This window comes from Lacerta agilis, chromosome 5 (genome assembly GCF_009819535.1).
Source record: "Lacerta agilis isolate rLacAgi1 chromosome 5, rLacAgi1.pri, whole genome shotgun sequence".
NCBI classification, from domain to species: domain Eukaryota; kingdom Metazoa; phylum Chordata; class Lepidosauria; order Squamata; family Lacertidae; genus Lacerta; species Lacerta agilis.
In genome coordinates this window covers 17062805-17070667 of record NC_046316.1, presented here as the reverse complement: position 1 = coordinate 17070667, position 7863 = coordinate 17062805, and the positions used below count along the sequence as shown (strand labels likewise).

General features: G+C 42.0%; 1 long non-coding RNA gene across 1 annotated transcript; it reads right to left on the bottom strand.

The window, feature by feature from the left end:
• Positions 1-3711: 3711 nt before the first annotated feature.
• On the bottom strand, positions 3712-6220 carry LOC117046291. The gene is made up of 3 exons (XR_004426554.1): positions 6171-6220; positions 5375-5469; positions 3712-3765 (listed from the first exon to the last, which is right to left on the bottom strand). It is a non-coding gene; the product is annotated as an uncharacterized LOC117046291 (long non-coding RNA).
• Positions 6221-7863: the final 1643 nt, after the last annotated feature.

Here is a 7863-nt window from a genome sequence, read left to right as displayed (position 1 = left end):
GAGGGCAGTGGTTTTCAGATGAGGGCGGGGGAGATTCAGCTTCTTCCTCAGTACTACTGTCCCATTTTAAGACAGCATCAGTAAATCATCCCAGTTCATTCAAGCAAGGGGGGGGAAGGGAGAAGGTGGAGGGATAAAAGTCCTATTATGCAATGCCAGAGGTCACGATACCAATATCAATCTTCATTTTTCACACTAGGGTCAGCTTCAATTTTTCTTCCCATCTTTTGACACTGAACTGACCCCCTGATACTGCTAACTATAGTACTGGTTATAGAAGACCATGGTAGTTTTTGGGACTATGCCATATTCAAGCAGAAAGGAGGAGCCGGACTGAACACCAAATCCTATGGCTTTAGCCCCAGAATTTATTCTTCAGATTGTAGCCAAAGTTGGTTCCATTCACAGTAGGCCCAGTGAAAAAAGGAGTTGTGGAAGGAGGCTGCAACAAAATCCTGTCAATCCCTGTTCACCGCTTTTGCTTAGCTCTAAGGAGTACCAAGTCCTTGATGCTGCAAAATCTTCCAGAGAGATAGCTATGTTAGTCTTGTAGCACTTTTAAAAGGCTAACCAATTTATTATTTCTTACTGCAAAAGTATTATACCGCAGAAACTCTACCCTAGTTGCCTTTCATTTCTCAATCTGAATTTGGCCTGACTGATTACAGTGGTGCCTTGCAAGACGAAATTAATTCGTTCTGCGAGTGCTGTCGTCTAGCGAAAGTTTCGTCTTGCGAAGCACCAACAGGGGAAGAGCGGTTTGACGGGGGGAGGGGGAAATTCGCGGAAATTTTTCGTCTTGCGAGGCAAGCCCATTGGAAAATTCGTCTTGCGAGACAGCCTTTCGCTAGCGAATGCCTTTCATCTAGCGAGTTTTTCGTCTAGCGAGGCATTCGTCTAGCGAGGTACCACTGTACTATGAAAAGATATGCCGTATTTTTCCATGTATAAGACACTCCCATGTATAAGATGGCCCATATTTTTTGAGCCCAAAATTAAGAAATAATTAATCGCAACATTCCATGTATAAGACGACCCTCAATTTTAAACTTTAATTTTTTGGGGGGAAATATACCAGTAGTCTTATACACAGAAAAATACAGTATACGGTAATGCGATCAGATCTAAGAGGACTTTTGCTTTAAAATTGTTCCTTGGGTTGAGAAAAGGATTTTACCATTGATTTTGGAGATGATACATTGCTCTTAAAATCACATGAGATCCCTGGCAAGAAAAAGCTAATGCTTCTAGAGACCATTTACCTGTATTTTTCGCTCCATAAGAGGCACTTTTTACTCCTAAAAAGTAAGGGGAAATATCTGTGCATTTTATGGAGCGAATGGTGATCCCTGGAGCCAAATTGCCCAGGGGCCAAAAGCAGATTTTGCTTTTTTTTTTTTACAAAGAGAAAAGGGGGTGTTGAAAGGAACCGCTCAGCAGCTGATCAGCAAGAGATCGGGAGAGAGATAAGAGTCCCTTTTGCCCCACCCGCTTGCCCAGGCCTCCTTTGTTGAATGTGCTGCAGAGGGAGGTTGTTTGTTTCCCCAGCGACATGTGACTGGCTGATTAGATTATCTGTCTGGAAACTAGAAATGGCTCCCTTTCCTTAAGATTTTTTCAGAAATGTGGGTTCAACCCCATAAAAAATGGGCTATTCTTCTTTGCTTTTCACCCTTTGCAAAAGGAGCTTTGCTTTTCCCCCTTTGCAAAAAAAGCTGCAAAACTTTTAGCTGATCCTCAAAAAGACAGGGCTTTTCCCTTTGCAAAAAAGCTGCAAAACTTTTAGCTGATCCTCAAAAAAAACAAAACCATAGCTTTTCCCTTTGCAAAAAAAAGCTGCAAAATTTTTAGCTGATCCTCAAAAAAAACAGGGCTTTTAGAGGAGGAAAACCAGAAAAATAATTTTTTTCTTGTTTCCTCCTCTAAAAACGAGGTGCACCCTATGGAGCGAAAAATACCATAAAAATTACCTTCTTGAGCAAGGTTTTGAACCATGAAGCCCTAATTCACTCTCTTGAGCAGAGAGCGAATTCCAAAACATCAACACACTTGTTTTGGAACTTTGGCACTGAGCCTTATGAATGTTTTAGCCTTTGTATTTCTGTTTGTCTATATTGTGTATAAGCAGATTTCCGATTTCTCTCTCTCTCTCTCTCTCTCTCTCTCTCTCTCTCTCTCTCTCTCTCTGATATATTAATTAAAACACTAGCATGTCAGGTGTGGTGTTAGTTGTATAAGTGTTAAGGCAGGATTAGAGGCTGCCAGTAGGAAAATAAAGGTAATGTACTGTTAAATATATGGGATGTGGGTGGCACTGTGGGTTAAACCACAGAGCCTAGGGCTTGCTGATCAGAAGGTCGGCGGTTTGAATTCCCATGACGGGGTGAGCTCCCGTTGCTCGGTCCCAGCTCCTGCCCACCTAGCAGTTCGAAAGCATGTCAAAGTGCAAGTAGATAAATAGGTACCGATCCAGTGGGAAGGTAAACAGCGTTTCCGTGCACTGCTCTGGTTCGCCAGAAACAGCTTTGTCATGCTGGCCACACGACCCGGAAGCTGTATGCCGGCTCCCTTGGCCAGTAATGCGAGATGAGCGCCGCAACCCCAGAGTTGGCCACGACTAGACCTAATGGTCAGGGGTCCCTTTACCTTTTACTGTTAAATATATATATATATTTTGTTGGGGGTCCGTCTGGATGAGTTTCTTCCAGGCCTGTAATTCTGCATCCAGTGGAATTTAGAATGTAGCAGAAGAAGCCCCCTGAATCAACCAGCCAGTTTATTTGTAGGGTAATAGCCTTAGCTGGCCAGTTAAGTACTGTTGATCTCCTGTTGCCATAAAGACAAATGGGTGAGCCTTTTCTCACCTCACCTGGCTGGATGCCATATTATCATAGAATGGGGAACAATAGGCCAAGGGAGGTTGGGGGGGTGTGAGAGACTTTTGCAATCCAAAAAGGCCCTATTCATGCAATCAACTGCTTATCTCTAAGTAACAGACAAGAAAAGAGGCCTGCAACTGAGAAAAACTATAAGAATCTGAAGGGATTGTCTAATCACCTCTGCACTGTAGATATGGCCACTAAACACCCAATCTGTTTCCAAGTTGTACCCCCAGCAGAATTTTATATCCAGACTTTAGATAAGCAAATTCCAAAAGTTCTCCCAGGCCTGCCTTAGGAACAAGTAAAACACCCTTTTCTGTATACTCAGCAGCAGAGAACATATACTATATTTTTCCGTGTATAACACACCCCCATGTATAAGATGCACCCTATTTTTAGGGACTCCAATTTAAGAAACCCCCACCATTCACTATCCATGTATAAGACAACCCACATTTTTCACATAATTTTTAAGTAAAAAAACAACAACACCCTAGTCTTTTACAAGGAAAGGTACGGTAATCCTCTCAGGGAGACTCACAGAAGCCCATAAATAGCTTGTCCCCGATATGCTATCATTGTGGGTGTAAGGTTTTTGCCATGAAGTATCATTTTGAGTAACATTGAAATTATACAGTGCAGGAAAAAATTCACCTCATGATTCCCCTGAGTGTGTGAAGCGGCCTTTAGTTCCCACCATTTTCTCTCAGAACCGCTCCCCTGAAATGCATCTGAGCACGATTTACCTGCAAACAGGGGCAGCCGCATCTGCTTCTGCAAACATTGTGACTGTGAGAGCAAAGCCAGAACTAACCGCCACGCTTGCGTTTGAAGGCGCTCCCATGGAAGTCGGTGAAACCGTGAGGAGAGGCTGCGGCAGACACTACAGAAACAAGGGAATAAACAGACGTGTCTTTTATGATTTAAGACCCCGATGGGGAAAGTAATCTAGCTGAGGGGAAGCAGGCTGTGCTGATGGGATATTAATCTGAATGCCAGCAAACTATCTAGAATAGAGTGGATCTGAGGAACTCTTATTTTATTATCAAAACAAGGACAACTGTCACAGTGTATCAGCAGGCCTTAACAGGTGTTCAGGGCTCCGCTCCAACTAGTTTGGCACAATAAGATAGACACATTTGTCTTTCCCAACATTCCTGAAACAAACAAACAAACACACACACACACAGAGAGAGAGAGAGAGAGAGAGAGAGAGAGAGAGAGAGAGAATATATATATACTGAAGGACTTTATTTCAGGGATGTCAGGCAGGCAGGCCTAAACTGGATAACTTTATTGCAACCAGTTCTGGGTGAGAAAGAGAAAAATGTGGTCTCCTTCCTCTCGCCTGAGGTCTTCCTGCCTAAAGCAGGGAGATGTTTGTGGCTTTTTAACCTTTTAATACGCATCCTGCTAACCCTAATATCCTCCTCCTTCCTCCATTTTTCCTCTCCTTCCTCCATTTTTATTATGTACTACTATCCAGTACAATTTTTCTATTGAAAAAAAGGTGCTGTTCTCTTATAATGGCAATGGAGCCCACCTGAGATGTGCCAGAAGTGAGTTCCGGAAAGTTCGCAGCTGAAAAATAAGCCCCGCTACTATCATTTTAATTAATTTATGAATTGCCTTTTATATATGTTTATTCAAGTTTCAAGGCAATTTGCGAGCAGACGTGTGTGACTCTGATCTTATGCTATGGTTTATCTCTGTAGATCATTGGCATAACTTTAAAATAACATTCCATCATGATAAATCTTGCATGACTTTAGCACAAGCCTGATACTGGCCTCATCTCAGATTCAGACTGTGTAAAGGCCAGCGTATGCAAATCCAGTTCCTAGTAAAGTCTATTCAAACTCCTTAATGGATATCTTCAAGCTATTGCTGGTACAGGAGGCAAACAAAAAAACTGCCAGGTTCAGCTAACCCGCATTAGAAGTGGAAAGAGGAGGGAGGAAAATATATCCATTTGTCCTTAATGCATAGCAGAAGTGTGCTGACTTTTGGGGAGCGCTGGGTAAATTCTGGAGCTAGAAGAACTAACTGCCTACTGGGAATCTGTTGTTGTTGTTTTTAAATAAAAAATATTATTTATTGTAAGGAAACTTTTCCCACCCTCCTTAGACATTGGCTAAATGTTAGCTTATTACCTTGTGTGTGTTTTGCTTTTAAAAAGGTGAAAAATGGTATGCTAATGAGCCATTAACTGAATCCAGGAAGGTCGTTATTATGTTCTTATACTATCTGGTGAGGAGTTAAGAAATTCCATATTGATTTGACATAACTAGCCTGATCTGTGGGCTGCAAGCCTGTGGTTATTTGTAGTTCTTCACAGAAACACTAGATGCTCTGTGATCAAGCAGCTATCAAATTCTGCAGTACCACCAACCCTCACCCTCCCTAAACTCAGCTGATTCCCCACACATTATTACAGATGGCACAGCCCTTATTTTCTCAGTGATGTCGTGGTTTTTTTTTTTTTTACTTACTTTGTAGCAGGCTTCAGAGACATAGAAAGCAACAATTCGTTCAGGGAGGTAATTGTTGACAGAGAGCAGGGCCTGGTCAAGCTTCAGTTCATTATCTAATTTCACACAAGGAAAATCTGAGTTTAGGCCTACTCCTCACATTATTGGAAATCTCAGTGAATTTACCTTTGTTGACATCTTCAGGTATCTAAAGGAAATCTAAAGACTGTGTTTAACATCTGTAAGACTGTTTTCAGACTTGTCAGGTTAAAAGTCTTTGTGGCTTTTATATATAGACTTTATATAAGACTTTATATATACTTTTCAGAATTTTGATTATCAATATATGATAAAGAATATATTATCAACTTGGGGATTATTATGCGCTGCTAACATGTTGCATATATTATACTAGATTACATTGTTAAAGAGCTAAACATGTACGGGGGAGAGATATACATTGGATGTCCCAAATATTGTTGAAATAAATAATCCACTAATAATGAGGGCCAATTCCCTGCCTTAACTGATTCATTGGGGGGGGGGACCTTGCTAAGAGACTCCATGCAAAACTCTCTCTTAAGGAATATCCTCCCTGACATACAGAACTGAACAGGTGAATTATCTAGCAATCATGCTGTTATAATTTTAATACATTTTAACATATATTTGCAACACAGACAGGAATGTTTGGATTGTAATGTGTTTGCCCTTTGTAAACAAAACCAATTACAATCTATAAAACCAAACAGCCAAAAAAAAATGTAAGCCACCTTTTGGAAAAACATTAGGCTTCCATAATTTCACGTTCTCTTACCTGAATTGCTGTTTTGCACAAAGCTCATTCCTAAGAAAAGCAAAAGGACAGCCTTTGCATTTGTCGCCATTTTCTTATGCGAACCTGTATGCGCTTCAGTGCATAAGGATCAGAGGTCACAAGGATCAGAGGTCCTTAATTGCTTTATTACTTTCATATATACAGTATATATATGAGATAAACAACAAAGGAATTTGTAGTCAAGGTATCAGCTGGTAACTCAGCAAATGCAAATTACACATACGGAGTCTGTTCCCATATTTATTTATTTATAAATTGATTTATTTATTTTATGTTAGAGCAGGACATACTATGCCTAACAGGTCACCACAAACTCTGCCACTTCTGTAACATACTGTACACACAACTCACCCTCAAATGACTGCCATTGATAGGGGAACATCATAGTGACATCAAGAAACTATCATTGTGACATCAAGAAACTAAGGCAGCTGTACTACATATGGGGTGGGGAGAAAACCTGGTTCAACAGTTGTCTACTCAGAATAGTTGCTGTTAGCATCCGTCTGTCTCGAGAGACCACAGAGTTCGCCTCTGGGAGTGAAGTCAAACCACTGGAGATTCACCGCGCCTGCCAGTGGCTGCAGAGACTGGTAACTAACTCAGGGGTCAGTAAACTTTTTCAGCAGGTGGGCCAGTCCACTGTCCCTCAGACCTTGTGGGAGGCCAGACTATTTGGGGGGGGGAGGGGGCGAATGAACGAATACCTATGCCCCACAAATAACCCAGAGATGAATTTTAAATAAAAGGACACATTCTACTCAAGTAAAAACACCGATTCCCGGACCGACCGCGGGCCAGATTTAGGTGATTGGGCCGGATCTGGCCCCCGGGGCCTTAGTTTGCCTACCCATGCTCTAAAACTACTGCCTCCCACATTGTTTTTGCTGCATTAGCAGCACCTAAGTGAATTCTCCAGGGCACAAGCCTGGCAGCATGTATGGAGGTCCTGGACTTCACAGATGACAAGACCCCCCCCCCCATCTTAGCCTCACTAATGTGGTCCAAAGGAAAGCAGAGCAATACGTTTGGCAACAACTTGGATGCAGTTGCTGAAAGCTATACACCGGTCCTGAGAGATCTACATTGGCTCCCAGTACGTTTCCGAGCACAATTCAAAGTGTTGGTGCTGACCTTTAAAGCCCTAAATGGCCTCGGTCCTGTATACCTGAAGGAGCGTCTCCACCCCCATCATTCAGCCCGGACACTGAGATCCAGCGCCGAGGGCCTTCTGTCGGTTCCCTCACTGCGAGAAGCAAAACTACAGGGAACCAGGCAGAGGGCCTTCTCGGTAGTGGCGCCCGCCCTGTGGAACGCCCTCCCATCAGAAGTCAAGGGAATAAACAACTACCTGACATTCAGAAAATACCTGAAGGCAGCCCTGTTTAGGGAAGTTTTTAAACTGTGATATTTTAAATGTATTTTAATGTTTGGTGGAAGCCGCCCAGAGTGCCAGATGGGCGGGGTACAAATAAATTATTATTATTATTATTATTATTATTATTATTATTATTATTATTATTACAAGGTGTCATCAAACTGCCTTAGGCACTCCATTCAGATTTGTGTAGCCTTTTTTTCTCCCGATGATGTCCTGCAAGACAGTGGGTAACTCAGAATAGACTCACTGAATTAATGACCATGACTAACTTAAATTCATTAATTTTAATGG